This window comes from Dromiciops gliroides, chromosome 2, assembly GCF_019393635.1.
Source record: "Dromiciops gliroides isolate mDroGli1 chromosome 2, mDroGli1.pri, whole genome shotgun sequence".
NCBI classification, from domain to species: domain Eukaryota; kingdom Metazoa; phylum Chordata; class Mammalia; order Microbiotheria; family Microbiotheriidae; genus Dromiciops; species Dromiciops gliroides.
Window position 1 is genome coordinate 203,204,737 of NC_057862.1, and position 17,625 is coordinate 203,222,361.

Below are 17,625 nucleotides of genomic sequence, written 5' to 3' on the forward strand. Positions count from 1 at the left end.
AAAAACCTTCTGAGTACTTTGAAAGCATTATTTAGCACAGACTTACATGTCCTCTCAAGATCACTTATTTACCAAGTTCTGGGACTGGGTCTGTTGATCACATTTTGTGTTCTCTCATTTCTTCTTGTAAAACTCCTGGGGGGGGGGGGGGCAGCTAGGTGGTGCAGTGGATAGAGCACCAGCCCTGGAGTCACGAGTACCTGAGTTCAAATCCGGCCTTAGACACTTAACACTTACTAGCTGTGTGACCCTGGGCAAATCAGTTAACCCCAATTGCCTCACTAAAAAAACAAAAAAACAAACAAAAAAAAGCCTCCTGGGGGCTTAGAATTGGGTCGGCCACATTTTTTTTTTTGCATCTGTCAGAACTTCATGCTATGAGGAGTTTGGAAGAGAGACTATCATCAGCATCGCCATCATTACAAAAACAACAATAAATGAAATAAGGAGGATTTGTGACATTTGAAGTATTCATAGAGGAGGTGGGAATTGAGTTGCTCCTTGAAAGATAGGTTGGATTTTTCTAAAAGAAGAGAAGCCAAAAAGACATTTCAGATCTCTCTGAAAGAAAAGAATTAAGTTGGCTTTTCTTCATGGTACAATAAACTTTGAGATAATTAAATAATCTGATTTGTTTTTTCATCAATATAATTTGCCCACCTCTCTTTTTCAAAAGTGTCAAAACCAGGATGGGGACTGAAAGATTGTCTTTACTAGCTGCCAAAGACCTTATTGCATGGGCAGGAAATTCAAGTGTCCTATATAACTTGGGGAAAGAGAGAAAGAGAGAGAGAGAGAGAGAGAGAGAGAGAGAGAGAGAGAGAGAGAAGCAATATCTCTTGTAGCAGTTTTGAACTGCTGTTGAACAAATGGCTGTTGGAGAGCTAATAAAATCTCAAGTACTTGTCATAGACGGTACCTCCGATTTTCATCTAATTTCAGGGTTATCTCCTGGGACAGTGGAAAATCATGGGCACAAAAATTGTAGATTCTGCAATTTCAGAGCCTTTTGCAATTTTTCCTATTTTCTTCCATAGCTAAGCTTTCCTTTTTAAAGAACCACATGTCCTTTTTTTCCTATTGCAAAGGTAAAAATCTTCAAAGTTTCTAGAATTGATTTGTCTTTCTTATAAATTTGTGAAATAAGCTATGGAACATTGACTTTCTACTCAGAGAATAATAACTTGTATTTATTCTTATGTTAAATACAAAAAAAAATCATCACAAATATGTCATGAGGTAGGTAGTGTAATATGTCTTATCCCCATTTTATAGATAAGGAAACTGAGGCTCAGAGAGGTTAAATAGTATGGCCAGGGCCACAAGGCTGGTAAGTGGTAGAAGTGAAATTTGAACCCAGGTCTCCTTATTCCAAATTATCTACTCCACTGTGCTTCTACATGGTTTTTAAAGAACCATTTAATTACTGTTATTTCTGATAATTGCTTTTCTGAATTGTATTCATAAGCACTCAGCTAGAATCAAGGCACTTAAAAAATTATTGCCATGCTCTCTCTGTTTTCTAATGGACATTTTGAGTGTTCATTAGCAAATGCTGTTGACCCCAATCATTTAAAGTCAGACTCTGGCAAGCTGTTTCTTCATTCGTAGTGGGAAATAATAATGGCCACATGCCACTACTTGGATAGGGCTGTGAAGTTATCACCCAAAGTCACTGACTAGAAATCACAAAACCATGCGTATTTCAACAAGACAGGACAGTTTCCTATGGCCTCTCTTTAAAGCCGCCTAAGCAGACAGTTGGCTAAGGAACAGATAAGTAATTCAGTCCAATCATTAGAGCAGTGGGAAGCAAGCTCATGTTACTCAAATGCAAGATTGGTATAATGTCATTTCGATCCAAATGCTTTAAGGTTTAGGACTTCTTTTTATCTTTTTAAGATAAGACCTGGGTTCAGGTCTTACCTCTGACACTATGTGACTAGGCAAGCCACTTACATTTTCAGTGCATGAAAGAACTCTTTAAAAGTGTTGGACTCAGTATATGTTACAGATGAGTTGCTGATCTCCACCTTTTATATAGTTATACTGTAACTAGGAAAAATATTTTCTACCAAATTAGCATCAGTCATGTCCACATTTATCAATATTATATCCCCCCATTCTAGCAAGAATAGTACTATATTTAATATCCCCACACGTGGATTTTCACTAAAGAAAGAAAAAAAAATCATGTTTCAGGATTAAATTCTCATTTCTTGAGGTCAACCCTGAGTAATACCTATATAATTCTTGGCAAATCATTTAACCTTTCTGGGTCTAAGGTTTCTTTTCTATAAAATGACTTCCCTTTGAGTTCTAAATCCGGAACCTTATGGTACCATTTTTAGACCTTTGTCCCTTGTGACAAGATTTATTTACATGATACTGTCCATTTCAATAAATGATACAGTCTTTGGATTAGAAAAGCTATGTGTAAACATTGTTTATAGTAAAGCAATGAACAAATCATCAAACCCTTATTATTATTAAGGTTTTATTATTATAATTATTATTATTATTATTATTATTAAGGTTTTCCTATGTATTAAACATCAGCGGGTTTATAAAGATGAAAATAAAGTCATTCTTCCTTTCAGGTAGCTTACATTGTCTTCCCATTTAATTTTAGGAGATACGTTTTCTCCTCCCTCTCCCTCTCCCTCTCCCTTTCACTCTCTAATCAAGGTTAAGTGACTTTGCCTAGAGTCACCCAGCTAGTAGGTGTCTAAGGCTGGATTTGAACTCAAATCCTCCTGACTCCAGGACCAATACACTATCCACTGTATCACCTAGTTGCTACAGGAGATCTGTTTTCAAAGAAAATTATTTGGCCCCAATATTTAAGTTTTAATAAATGATTCCTAAAATATTATAGCTATCATGTTAAGTGACCTTCTGTTTTGGTTAGTAAGACAGTTCCATGATTTTAACTCTTCTTTATAATGCATATGAGATCAAATATATAACCAATCAGGGTGATTTGACAAACTGTTTTAAAAGTCCAAATGCATTAAAATACACAGTCTTTTTGCCACTTTGTTGGGAGTTCTCACTGACACTGAGGGATTTGAATGTATATGCAATCACAATGACTATGACATTACTTTAGGTATTTGGGATAACTCCCAGGTTGGAGGGGGAAAAATGCATGGAGGTGCTTTTTCATTTGGCTCAGACAATATAAATGGTTCCTGATTTGCACTTACAATAAAAAGATTTCTGTCTCTTAAAGTAAAATGAATGTCTTCATATGTAGCAGCATTTACCTAATGGCTAAAAGACTGACAAAAATTTTTCATGACAAATGAAAAGAAGTTCTGGAATTGAGAAACCTGGGTTCAAGTCCTTCCTCTGACACTTAACTAGTTATGTGAACATGGGTTAAGGCTCAACTTCTCTGGGCTTCAGTTTCTTCTGTAGGATGGGGCTAATAATACTTTTAGTATTTAGCTTATAGGTTTGTTGTGAGAATTAAATGACAATGTATTTAAAGTGCTGTGTAAACCTGAAATTGTTACAGAAATGTACTTCAATTTTAGAGTATGGAATTGTAGTTCATTTGGATCATCTTATCCATCTAGTACCATCATATCCATATAGTATTAACCAGAGTTCTCAACGAGATGTAATACTACTTGAGTGCTGCTTGAACCGAGTTGAAATATAATTGGATAATATTTAACAAAATAAATACAAATACTATAGAACATAAATCATTTTCACATGTAGTTTTCTAAGACAATATGTGGCTTGCAATGATCTTTATGTATGGTTTAGTGGCCCTATTTCTATATGAGTTTGACATCATTGCTAAAGACTGTGCCTCTGATCTATAATTCAGAATGAGGACTTTATGCACTTTCCTCTGTCCCTTTTATTCTCCAGTGCACTAAAGATTTTTAAAAACCATATAGTGTAATAACTTTGAATAGGTGAGGTCTTCAAGATCAGAGAGATTGAAAAAGATGATAGATTGTAAGTTCCTTGATGTAAGGTACTGTTTTTTGCCTCTGTTTGTATCCCTAGTACTGAGCTCAGTGTCTGATACATAGTAGGCATTCATGTTTCTTGAATGAATGATTGAATTAAACAAATTTTTATTAAGCACCAGTCATATATGCAAGGTACTGGTCTATGTACCTGGGATGCAAAGGGGAAAAAATCATTCCCTGATTTTAGGGAGTTTGCATTTTATTTGGAAGATCCAACCTATATAGAAGTAAGTGAAAATTTGTGCTATATATCAAAATAGTAAACAGTAATTTCAAAAGTGTTAATAAGTGAGAGATCATGAAAGGTCTCATCCAGAAGGTAATGTTTTATATAATCTGAAGAGAAGGATATTTGAATTTTGGTTTGAAGGAAACTAGAGATTCTTTGACACTGAACTAAGGAGGAAATGCATGCTAGCTAGCAATACATCACTTGTTCAAAGACAAATGGAGAACCAGGAGCTGGAACGTTGTGTTTGGGAATAGCTAACAAGCCAGTTTGACCTGAAGAAGGAGCAAAGGAAAGGTAGTAAAATAAAATGACTGGATATAATGCCCTCATGGGCAAGTGATTTTTATCAGATAAAAAGAGGAATTGAAGGATAATAAAAGGGAAGTTGGAAAGGAGAGAGTGTCAACATAGGTGAATACCAATGGTTAGATTATTGCTTGAGACAATTACATGGTGCAGTGGATAGTGTTGGACCTTAAGTCAGAAACACCTAAGTTCAAATACAGCCCTGGACACTAATTAGCTATGTGACCCCAGGCAAGTCACTTAACTTCTGACTTACCTTATTCAAGTAGGGATAATAACGCCACCAACCTCACAAGGTTGTCGTGAGAATCAAATGAAATAATATTTGTAAAAAAAAAAAAAACCACTTAATACAGTTTTTTGTACATACTAAGTACCAGATAAATGCTTTTCCCCCTTCCCTATTGTATTGAACTGAATATAATCACAAGCAGTTGGAATTTTGTCTGGTTCACTGATTCACTTAAGGAGTGATCTGCCTAAACAGAACTTTCTTTTTGTCTGGATATACATACCTGTTTGTTCCACTATAGGACATCGAGAAATTATCCTTTTCTACTCTCTCCCCTGCCTCATGTTGCCTGGGCAACTGACATCTGGAGTTTTCTATTTTACTTACACTTTGTTTATTTGTTGTTTATACTTAAATAAAGGATTTTTTCCCCTCCAGATAAAGATAAAAGGATTTTTGTTGTATTCTGAGTATTTACTGTAAAGAAATAGATTATGCAAGAATGGAAGGTCAAAAGGGAACCTGAGACCAATTGCCTTAGACTTTATTGCTAGCCTGGATTAAACTTTCCTCACTGACTGTACAAAGAGGGGTTTTATACAGATATATGATATCTTTAAAGTGGATATTCTGTCATGCCCTTCCATTCTGTGAGAATATTGTCTCTGTCTTTGTATAAATCTGCCCCAATAGATGTATACATTGCACTTGAGTCCTTCTTGTGATTCTTCTAATATTTTATAGATTTGGTGTGGAAAGGGGTGATGGATCTCTGATTTTACTAGTATAAAGAAATTCCAGTGTGTAAAAACTCTTTACCAATGTAGGTTGGCAATTTATACTTTATAATCTTTGAGAGTTACCTGGGGGCAGAGAGTTCATGTGACTTGCTCATAGTGATATAACTAGTATGTGTCAAAGCATGGTTTGAATGAAGATCATCCTGATTCCAAGCTCAACCTTATATCTACTATACCATACAATCTCTTATTTTGTGGCTAAAAGTGAAGTATACAAGATGTCTTATCTCATTTCAGTTTTTGATTAGTCAACCCCTTTTTCTGTCAAGATTAGTCTTTTGTATCACTTTTTGCATGCGTGTCATTTTGGGGATATGTTGATGCCTACTCACATCTACCATGCTTCATTCTTAAAAATGGTAGTTTCTTGACTGTTTTATACCATGATCATATGAATGGTTTAATAGCCTTTAACAGGTAGTTGTTCAAGTTTGTGGTAGTAAACCGTTGAGAATCATTGATATGATATTCAATATCCTACAAGAAATCCAGGCTTCAATTTTGTTTTCTTCTCATGTTCAGTTCCAGGCCTTTCTCACTGCCCATGTGCAATGTCTATCCAAGAGCATATCTGTCTGCCTATGTACTTTTGGACTAACTTAGTGGATTATTCATCCAATTCTATATGGTAATATATAGTAATCTGGATAATATGTGTTTTCATTATCCATTTTGTATTTACAATATGAATGGCCTGGACCAAATTCTTTTGTATAACCATAAATCTTTTTGAGGAGAATCAATAGAAAATGGTATCCCAAAAACCTAGAGAGAAGAGAGCATCAAGGAGAAGAGAGTGATAAATATCATCAAAGGCCAAAGAGAGGTAAAGAAGGATTGAGAAAAGGTCATTGGATTTAGTGACTATTAAATTATTAGTAACTTTGGAGAAAACAGATTTGGTGTACTGATATCAGAAGCCAGATTGTAAGGGTGTCATAGGAAGTGAGGAAGAGGTGAGAGGAAAGAATTTACAGGAGATGACCTTATTTTTTTCTGTAAAATATGAGGAAAGATTCTCAGCTCTTAGAGTAGGTGGGAAAGGGTCATGGGAAGTATGAGGAAGATTGAAAGGTTTGAAAGAGCCACAGTGGAGAATTGGATAGTGAGTTGGTAAGGGAGGTATAGTAGGATTCCCTAACAGCTGTGAGGACCCAGTAGAGGTTATGTAACATAAATTTGTAGTTGACCCAGTCAGAATAATCGCATGTTTTGTTTTTTTGGTTTTTTTTCCACCTTCATCCAGGAGCATGTGTGTAGGAACAAAGGCAACAAATGATGGGAGAGAGCCATGGCTAATGCTTGGCTTGGCTGGGTGAAATTTCCAGTATGCTAAGAGATCTGGGATTCAAGAGAGGGTACTGTAGGTTTGAATTGCTTCACCAAGGAATCTAGATAGGGAGAAGAGGAGAGGATGGCTAGTGAAGGAGAGTTGGCCTGGGTGAGAACTGAGGGCTAAAGGGATTAGAGGTCATGGTGAGGATGAAGAGTTATGCATGGGAAGGTTATGTATGGGAAAGTAGAGAGAGATATGAAAAGCCAATAGATTTTGATCACATAAGGGGATTTCAAGAATTCTTGAACATGGAACTTATAAGACATTTGTGAGTAATGGTAAGGTCAAAGGTATGACCATTGTTGTGTGTGGCTAAGTAGCTCATGGGAGGTTAGTTGGTTGAGAAACTGTGTGATTAGGGTATTTGAGGGAGAATCAGTAAGTATATTGAAGTCCCTAGTATGAGACTGGTAGTTGGGGAAGAGAGAAAAATTGGAAACCAGGTTTAGAACTCATTGAGAAAGGAAGAGGAGTGACCTGAGTGAAGCTAATAGATAGCAACTACCAAGATTTTGACTGGGTAGTAGATATGAATAACATGGACCTCAAAGAAAGAAAGAACAATTATTAAGTAATGTAGGAAGCAAGAGAACCTGGAAGTAGCAATGAGGAGCAATGAATATTTCAACAACCCCACCTCAACCCATGAGTCCAGAAAAATGAGTGAAGGTGCAGTCAGTACTGGAAAGGGTTCCCAGGGAGCTTTGTCTTTGGGATAAGACAGGTTTCAGTGAGAGCTAGAAATGGAAGGAGTAGGAGGGGAATTTAAGATGAAAGTAAGTTTGTTGCCTATGGTGCAAGCACTGCAGAGGGAACAATGAAAGAGCTAGATGGGGTTAGGATGAAGCTTTGGAGTGGGAGGGTTTAAAGGGATAGGAGTAAGGAATCTGGTAGTAGGGGCTGTGGAATGTGGTTTTTGGATGACGATCTACTGGAGTTTAGAGTCACTGGGATGTGAAGGGTATAATCAGGTGTGAGAATGCTCATCACTGAGTAGAGGGTGCCACTCTTTTGCTCTCTGAAATGTCAAAGGGAGTGTTATTCTTTACACAGACGGTCCTCCAAATGCCAGTTGGGATAGTTGGGTTGGCTAGAGGAGGTGGAAGATGTTTTGTGCCAATATAAAAGGGAGTGGTTGTTTTGTGGTAGATGGAGGATGCTCAGGCTGGCCCCTAGAAGCCTTTCTTCAGGGAACATGCTCAACATTAGGAGACAGAAAGCTCAGGGTTCTAGCATGCTCATAGTTTGAGGTCTTCTCACCAATTTCAGTATTTGATTTCTTCTTCTCCATTGCTCTTCTTTGGTAACAGTGTCATCTATGATCTTTTCTATTCTTTTTTTAAACCCAGCCTTCCTTAATCCATCTTAAAACTTGATTCATGGGAGATATTAATAGTATATTCTCTCCAGCATGCATTTCTTTTGTATTTATTTGGTCATTTCAGGATATACTTCCAGACTTCATTATCCTGAGTGCTATTTCCTTATGTAGTATATTAAGTTGTGAGGTGGCTGTCTGAATGTTTTAATTTTACTACTGATATTGTAAAAAAAAAAAAGTCACGGAGTGGATTTGTTCAAATTCTTGTTCATTTGTTTTATCCCTTCCAGTTTCTTCTACAAATGGTTTCAAAATGCCTTGGTTTATATGACAGTCATGCCAAATATTTTTCAATCTCATTTTATTTTCCTCTGTTTTTTCCCACGCTACTTTCTCATTCTCCTCTATAGTTATTTTGAAAATGCAAAATACAGAAACTTTGCACTTCAGCCTTTAATACAATGTTGCACAGACTGCTACATCTCTCTCCTTGACAAGGATCAAATGTTTGCTACTTTGTTGACTTGATCAAGTATTTGTTACTTGTGATAGTTTCTGGATTCTTTCAGCCTCTGCTTTATGGTGATTATTTTGCATTTCTGAAAACTTCTCTAATAAAAACTAATTAATATTTTAATAAAAAAATTTGAGCCAACAGGTTAGATTATAATTACTATAAACAAACAGCTTATCTTTACATTTTCTCTATTTTGCTAGCAATTTTGACCTTTGCTCTAAGCAGTAATGATCTGATTCCAGCTAATCAGACAGCTAATTCTGAGATGATTACTCTTTTGTTAAGCAATTGAAATATGATGGAAAAACACTGGATTTGGAGTTGGAGTACCAGAGTTTGAACTGTATCTCTATGTTCTGCCTCTTGACTTCAGGGAGTCTCCAGATTGGTACCATCTCTGGGCCTTAGTGTCCTCATTTTTAAAATCAGGAGGTTGGATTAGATGAACTAAATGGTCCCTTGTAGATATATTTCCTTTTAGATAAAACCAGTCATTTCTTCTGATGTTTGGTGCTCACCAGATTTAGCATCCTTTGTATTTCTTATTAAAAATAGTATTTTGATATACAGATGTATGCTCTTGCATCATCTGCAAAATGGCCTTATTTCTCAATTCTTAACCGAGTTTTGCTGGTTCCCCAAAATTAGCAACATGAAACCAATTCATTCCAACTCAATTACCAGTTTCTAATATTTCAAACATTCCTTTTCCTTTCCTTAGGCCATTTTGCATTGCATTTTTAAGCAGTTCAATTCAATTAAAGCTATAAATTAGTTAATAATTGTGACATAGGCAACTGATGTGATCTTTGCAAATATTTTTGCGCCTCTTATATAGTCATTTCTGGTGATTAGTGGCTGTTATTGAGAAAAAGAATGTGCATGTTTCAGTGTAAGGAATCAGAGCGGTGTTTGTTATCTATGAGTCACTTCAATTACTATCTTTGCCTTTCACAAAAGTAATTTTAAAATATTTCAAGACATCTTTTTTTCTGAATATGCTGAAAATGACCCCATGTCTGTTTTTGTTTATTAACATTGGTTTCCTTAGCTTTTGAGAAATAGCTTACCTCAGTTTCTACTACAGTCAAAAAATGCATTATTGAAAATTGAAAAAAAACTCATGATATCTTTTTGCAGATTCCAACCTTTTGTAATCCTTCCCTCTATTAAAGCCAGAATTCAACATTTTTCAGGGTTTTTGAACATTATATCAGCAGAGTTCAAGCTATGGAAGGTCCTACCAGGTAGAAAAGGGTATAAGTATGGGGCAGAGGACAGACTCCATGTGCATCATTTAAAATTCTGACCAGCTAAGTTCAGAGAGTTTCAGCACCAGAAGACGGGCCACCAATTGTTGTTGTTGTTATTATCACCATTGTTGTTATTGCTGTTATCATTATAATTTTGCTGTTCACAGTAATTCAAAGAGACCAAATGCATGCATTCTAGTATATTTCAGTGCCAAAGACATCCCAGACCTTTTGAACAACTGAGTGAAACAAACCCTTCTATGATCCTTTCTCCTTACTTCCTTACTCTTAGGAATATTTTTTTAGTAGCAGAAGACTCTTTCAGTGATAAAGTCCTTTGTATTTTCTTTAGCCTTAATAATATGCTGAACAATGAATCCAATTCAAGAGCTCTTCCGATTCAATCCAACAAATATTATTATATGCCTCTTCTGTGCAAGTCACTGTGCTAGACCCTGAGGATACAAAGTGAGCTCACAGATCATGAATTCAGATGGAGAGAAAATTATTGTTTTTATTAATAATCAATTATTGAGGTTTTTTTCTCTTTTTCTTTCTTTATTAAAAAACCAGCCAGCTCTTTTAGGTCATTTAACCAGTCTCATTAATATGTCCAGCACTTTACTGATTGTTCACCAATCAGGGTTGATCTCTGCTTGTCAGGGCTACCCAATTTTCCAAAGGTATTTAAGCATTCAATGATCTCCATGGTCTTGTCTTTGGATACCAAGAGAAACCACTGACCATCAATTTACTGATTATTATCTAGCATAATTAATAAATTGATTATTAATTACCCATAAACTCTGTCTCTCAAACTTTTCATTCATGCCGACATGATAAATTTAGAGCTGCAAGGGACAGGAGAGGCCATACTGTCCAACTCCCTCACTTTACTGGAAACTGAGACCCAGAGAGGTTTTAGCATCTTGCTTAAAGTAACACAGGTGGTAAGTGACAGAGGCAGGATTTGAACCTATGTCCTCAGGCTCCAAATGTACTGCTCTTTTTCTCCTTTACCTTACAGATTCTCTTCAAAATCATCTCTGATTGGGAAGCATGGTGTTAGCACTAACTCCTAACCATTAGACCACCAGGGTAACTCTCTTGAATAAAATGTAACATACTTGATGACAGGGGCCTCATTCTTCCTTTATTCTTTCTGTCTTTCTTTCCTTCCTTCCTTCCTTCCTTCCTTTTTCTTCCTTTCTTCCTTTTCCTTCCTTCCTTCCTTCCTTCCTTCCTTCCTTCCTTCCTTCCTTCCTTCCTTCCTTCCTTCCTTCCTTCCTTCCTTCCTTCCTTCCTTCCTTCCTTCCTTCCTTTCTCTTTTTGCTTTGTATCCATAGTAACAGTGTTTTGTACATACTAAAAACTTAATGGGTGTTTTTTAATGGAATTGAAGGTACTTACAATTTAACTACTCCACCTTCTATATTTTTCCAGGAATACGCAGGATATCCTGGAATTCCCAGAGAGATGTCTGGTTTGTGGTTAACTATCATGGACCTTACTGTAAGTTTCTTTGAGCCCCTTTCCCTGTTTTTGGTTTTGTTGCTGTTGGTTTGTTTTTATTAAACTTGACATGATAAAGGTAAACTATACAAATAAAAAGAAACATGGCAGCATGAATGTGGTCAGGATCTACCATTTTCAGAAAATGATCTGTTTCCTTGGAAAACATGATACACTTACCTGTTCACTCATAAATTGACAATGGAGTTATACATTGGATATAAGGGAATAATGTCAGTACCTTAGGAACCTAAAGAGCTTGTGTTAAATGCTTATAGTTCCGTTGGATGCTCATGCTTCAGTTAATTCAGTATTTTTGATTGTTTTGTTTACAAGTTTCATTTTTATGGGTCATGTCTGCATGTGTGTGATTTATTATTCCAGGGCTTTTATCACAACTTTTGAAGTAATAGGGTATAGGAGGTTTCAACAAAAGACAAGGTTGTTTGAAAAACATGTTAAAGCTAAGAAAAGAGTTGGTCAAGTTTGAGTGTGACCATCTAGACAGACTAGTTTATTTTGTCTTCACATATACTTGTGTCACTTCTGCTTCTCTTTTTTCTCTCACACGAAGGTATAGATATATTAAGTATAATTCTAGGTGGCATTACATAAGTCATAGATAGATTCATGGAACTACAAAAGTCTTTAGAGATAGTATGATCTAACTCTATCATTTTATGGATAAGGAAAGAGGCCCAGATGTGTGAAATGATTTCTCCAAATTCTCACAATAAATTAGTGGTGAAAAGAAACAGTACTAAGACCTAGGTATCTCCTGACTTCCATTCAATTGCTCTTTCCATCAAAATACAGCACCTTCAAAAAGTTCTCAAATATTTAACTGTGGAAATTTTTTCAAGATGTTTCCATTGGAGGCAATGGGGTATTATGGGAAAGAGTACTAGATCTGCAGTCAGGGAATCTGGTTTCAAACCCTGCTTTAGAGATTTACTGTGGGTGACTTTCAACAAGTCACTTAACTCTTTAAAAAAATTTTTTTTAAATTAATAAAGTATTTTATTTTTTTCCCGTTACATGTAAAGTTAGTTCTCAACTTTTGTTTATACAGGCTTTCCAATTTCAGGTTTTTCTCCCTCCCTCCCCTCCCTCCCCCCCTCCCCTAGACAGCAGGTAATCTGATATAGGTTTTATATATATATATATATATATATATATATATATATATATACACACACACACATACATAATAACACTAATCCTATTTCTGCATTAGTCATAAGAGAAAAATCAGAGCAATGACGAAAAACCTCAAAATAGAAAAAACAACAGCACCAAAAACAAAAGAATCGTATGGTTCATTCAGCATCTATACTCGACAGTTTTTTTTTTCCCCCTTGGATTTGGTGATCCTCTTCTATCATGAGTTCCCTGGAACTCTTCTGTTCCATTGCATTGGTGAGAAGAATATAGTCCATCACAGTAGATCAACACTCAATGTTGATGATACTGTGTACAATGTTCTTCTGGTTCTGCTCATCTCACTCATCATCAGCCCATGCAAGACCCTCCAGGTTTCTCTGAACTCCTCCTGCTCATCATTTCTTACAGCACAATAGTATTCCATTGTATTCATATACCACAACTTGTCCAGCCATTCCCCAATTGATGGGCATCCCCTCAACTTCCAATTCCTTGCCACCACGTAAAGAACAGCTATAAATATTTTTGTACATGTGTGTCCCTTTCCCCTTTCCATGATTTCTTTGGGAAAAAGACCCAAAAGTGGTATTGCTGGGTCAAAGGGTATGGACAGCTTTATTGCCCTTTGGGCATAATTCCAAATTGCTCTCCAGAATGGTTGGTCACTTAACTCTTAACCCTTCTGTGATTTAATTACTTTATCTGTAAAGGAAGGAACTTAAACAAGATAGATTCTAAAGTCCTATTCAGGGGCTCCCCTTTTGCTCTAGGATAAAATACAAACTCCTCAGTTTAGTATTAAAAATCCTTCACAATCTCACTGCAACCTATTTTTTTCTAGAAGGATTTATCTTTCTTTCCTCTACACAATCTATGTTCTAGCCAAACCAACTTATTTTTTGTTCCATGTACAAGAAACTGCATCTCCTACCTCTGTGCCATTGCCTTTCATGTATAACACTTTCCCTCATATTTGCCTCTTGAAACACTTAGATCCTTTCAGCTCATGAGCCCTTCCCAATTCCCCCATTTGTTAGTGCTCTCTTGCCACCTGAAAAATTACTTTGTCTATATTTTGTAATTTTTTTTGGGGGGGGGGGGCGTTGAGGCAATTGGGGTTAAGTGACTTGCCCAGTTAGTAAGTGTTAAGTATCTGAGGCCGATTTTGAACTCAGGTCCTCCTGACTCCAGGGCCGGTGCTCTATCTACTGCGCCACCTAGCTTCCCCTATTTTGTAATTATTGATCTGTGTTCATGGTGTTTCTCCTCAGTAGAATATATATGTGTGTGTATACACACACAAATATACCCCTATTTTCATATACATATACATATATATACGTATACACACACAAACACATACATATATAGTTGTGGGTTTTTTTGAGAGGCAATGGGGGTTAAGTGACTTGCTCAGGGTCACATAGCTAGTAAGTGTTAAGTGTCTGAGGCCGGCTTTGAGCTTGGGTCCTCCTGAATCCACGGCCAGTGTTCTATCCAAAGTGCCACCTAGCTGTCCCATATATAGTTCTTAATAGAAGGGTCATCCTTTTATAGCACCTACCTCAGTGTCTGGCACTGGGTAAGCAATTATATGTATATTGCATTGAACTGTGACTTATAATTGGGTATAAGGTTGTTACTTTTGTGATGTACACTGTTGAAGTTGTCTACAGACTCTCTAGTTCTTCACTTTCCTCAGTGTCTCAATTGTGCCTTGTCACTCAGTGATTCCCCAAACTAGATAGTATTCTTAAAGTTTTCATCTACCTAGTGTCACCAAAGGAACATATTTCCTGTAACTTTTGTAATAGGTAGTAGTTGATGCTTATTGAAACATGAGAAATGAATCTGACAGATCAAACTAGGGGTGGTGGTACTGAGAGCAAAAATCAATAGCAAAGATCAAGATGTTCAGAAGTGCTCTAGAATATCTTGCATATGTTGCTGCTAACTAGTAATACGATTTTGGCTGAGCAACTTAACTTTTCTGGAACTCTATTTCTTCATCTATAACATGAAGTACTTTGACTAGATGATCTCGAAGGTTTCTTCCAGTCTTAATTTATGATTCTTTGATCTCATGATTGATAGTCGCATTAAAGGGCATGGCTAAAATTGGTGTCTTTTTTATGTATGTACTTGTTTGAATTTTCTGTACAGGCTTACGTCTCAATAAACTTTCTATACCTTTATATCTTCAAATGAATTTTTTCCCCTAAAATTGGAGTAGGAAGAACATTTAAGGTAGATACTGAAAGGACTTGGCAAGGCAAAATTCGATCCAACTTAAGCTTGAATCTTTCATTAAAATAATTTATATTTTAAAGAATCAAAAGGAAAATGCAAAGGAATTGGTATTATTTGACCCAAAGAAGTATGATTGAACCTTAATTGTCTATAGAACATGAAGACCTATTATACGGGTGGTAGTGAGAATCTGTTACCTACTTTCTGAGGGCATGTTGAGTGAATGAACTGAAATGACAACAGGAAAGATTTCAGTTAATCTTAGTATTTTAGAATTCTTCTTCACCCAGTGATTACTAGACCAGATTCTTTACTTTAGCAATACATAAAAACAGAGACCCAGAGAGACCAAAAGTCTTGGCTTAAGGTCCTATAACTAGATGGTGGTAGATATGGAGTTAGAACCTGTCTCCTAATCCTTCTACTTTCTACTATACCATTCTGCTCCTGCAAGAGGGAAAAAAAAAAGTTATGAAATATCTTTCTCTGTGGGAAAGAGGTGGGATCAGCATTGGAAGGGATCTTTGGAATCATGTGGTCCAACCTGCTCACTTTATAGATGAGGAAATTGAGGACCAAAGGTGTTTGAGTGAGTTGTCCAATGATGTGCAGATGTTAAGTAGCAGAGTTGGATTCCAACACAGGTACATTTACTCCCAATCCAGCACTCTTTCCATTGTACTGCATAAAAGCTAATGTTTAACTAGTATGGGGGGAAGGGAGAAGGGGAAAAAAAGAGGGAGAGAAACAGATAGTGGGAGAAGGAAGAGGAGGACTATTTAGTTAGGTCTCTTCTGATCTCATAATTCTCAAACTACATATTCTAGACTTTTATTAGGTTAACAGGTATTCAGCAATTTCATAAAGTCTCTTTTAGGCAAGATCTTCACAGCAAGGTGAGACTCTTCACCGTGTCTGTCTATTGTACTACACTGAACGTATATACATGGCCTTTCATTATAGCATATTACAAGTGAATTTCATGATATCTAAGTACAGTATCAACAGGTACTACTTTCTATACTACGTATCAACTTAGTCAAAGTCCAGGATGAAAGTACTCAGATGAAGTCTCCTATTGTTGAAGTACCAATACTTAAGCATCTATAATTGCAAATTACTGGGGATACTAAGTAAAAAGAAAAAATAACTCTGCCCTCAAGGAGTGTACATTCTATCTGAACTGAACTTTGTTTTCAGGACAAATGTATGGCAAATCATATATAGCTGTATTTACTGACACACAAGCTTCATTTCTTGGTGATCATATGTTTGGATCATTAAGCCCATTGTGACCAATTTTAGTATTCATCTGCAAGTTATGGACTTGTAATTGGAATATATGAAAAATTAAAAATTAAAACAGCCACAAGTAAAAAATCTGAAACTTTTTCTGGGAGATCACTCACCTCTCTCTCTCACTGTCTCTCTCTCTGAAAAACACATACAACACAATCAGCTTTTAGAATAAAAAGCTGGTTCTTTGAAATGAATATAGGTTCAGTGTATTTATTTTGCAGATGGGTTTTCTGAGGTGGAAAAAATGTAATTATAAGAAAAGTAGTAAAATGGGAGCTGTTTGAGGCATAAAGTGCAGCACTTAGAACACAAGAGTTGCCTAAACTCCCTGATTGACAGATGGATATCACATTAGATGAAAATGATAAGAGACTTAGTGACCTGAAGAATAACTTCCTCTTGACGGTGCCCTGACCCCTTGACCTGAAGCCTGATTCCTGTTAGCTTCACTAACACAGGGCAATTGTCACAGGTGCAGGATAAAAGACATCTTTGCAGAAGCAACCACAGGCCAGAGATTTATTTCTTTTGATGACCACAAATGTGCTATCCTGATAAAGTAAAAAAGTTCTGACCTCTTCTGACCTTTTAGGACATTATAATTTACCCAGGAGGAAAAAAAAAAAAACGATGCCATGTATAAAGAATGACATTTCCTACTGGGATAGGAGACCAGTGTGGTAACAGAGAAGGTACCTACTCATGAGGGCAGAATGATGGTAAATTATGTTATTGTCATTACCCATGAAAGCTTGTTTCTCTCATAACTGTGACACCGATCTAATAATGAAGACTTTTCCCACAATAGACTCCATGGATTTCTTAAAAAATAATTATTAGTAAACTCTTTACTATGTCATACTCTGGAAGTATGTCCTATTCTGAGATGATTCTTTTGTATTTATATGCTAATTACCTTCTTTTCAGAAGAAGTCAGTTCTTTGAATTTTATTTAAATGTTCTGAAGGTAGTGGCTGTAACAGTGTTCATGGATGACACTGGTGACAATTGTGATTCCTTACAGAAGTTTGTACCGCCTCCTGTTAGAAAACGCATTTTATTCTCTTGCTCTTTCCCTCTCACCCCCCCGCCCCCCGCCCCAGCCACACAAATGGGGAATTCAGAAAACACTAAGAAACACAATGGGCTATGAAAATATGTTATGGAAGAGAAGAATATTACAAGAAAAAAACAAATGACTCCATCACTGATTAATGTAAAGTCAATAGTCACATGCCCACATTTTGTATATGTGTTTAAAAAAATGCAAACAAAAAAACAACTTTCCCAGAAGAACATCTTTGAGCAGAGAACTAAAAATGCCTGTATGCATCATTAAAATGAAGTCAATGTAGGAACCTACCAGTGTTTGCAAAATGTTTCATCATGAAAGAAGACACAATCAAGT

At 36.3% G+C, this 17,625-nt stretch overlaps 2 long non-coding RNA genes across 2 annotated transcripts in view; one reads left to right on the plus strand and one right to left on the minus strand.

The window, feature by feature from the left end:
* Window positions 1-17,625, plus strand: part of LOC122739934 — a 241,683-nt gene that overhangs the window by 208,541 nt on the left and 15,517 nt on the right. Inside the window, exon 3 of the long non-coding RNA XR_006354694.1 lies at window positions 11,436-11,504. This is a non-coding gene — a long non-coding RNA (uncharacterized LOC122739934). The remainder of the gene's footprint in view (window positions 1-11,435; window positions 11,505-17,625) is intronic.
* Window positions 1-17,625, minus strand: part of LOC122739935 — a 189,618-nt gene that overhangs the window by 168,706 nt on the left and 3,287 nt on the right. The gene's annotated exons all lie outside the window — the stretch shown is intronic.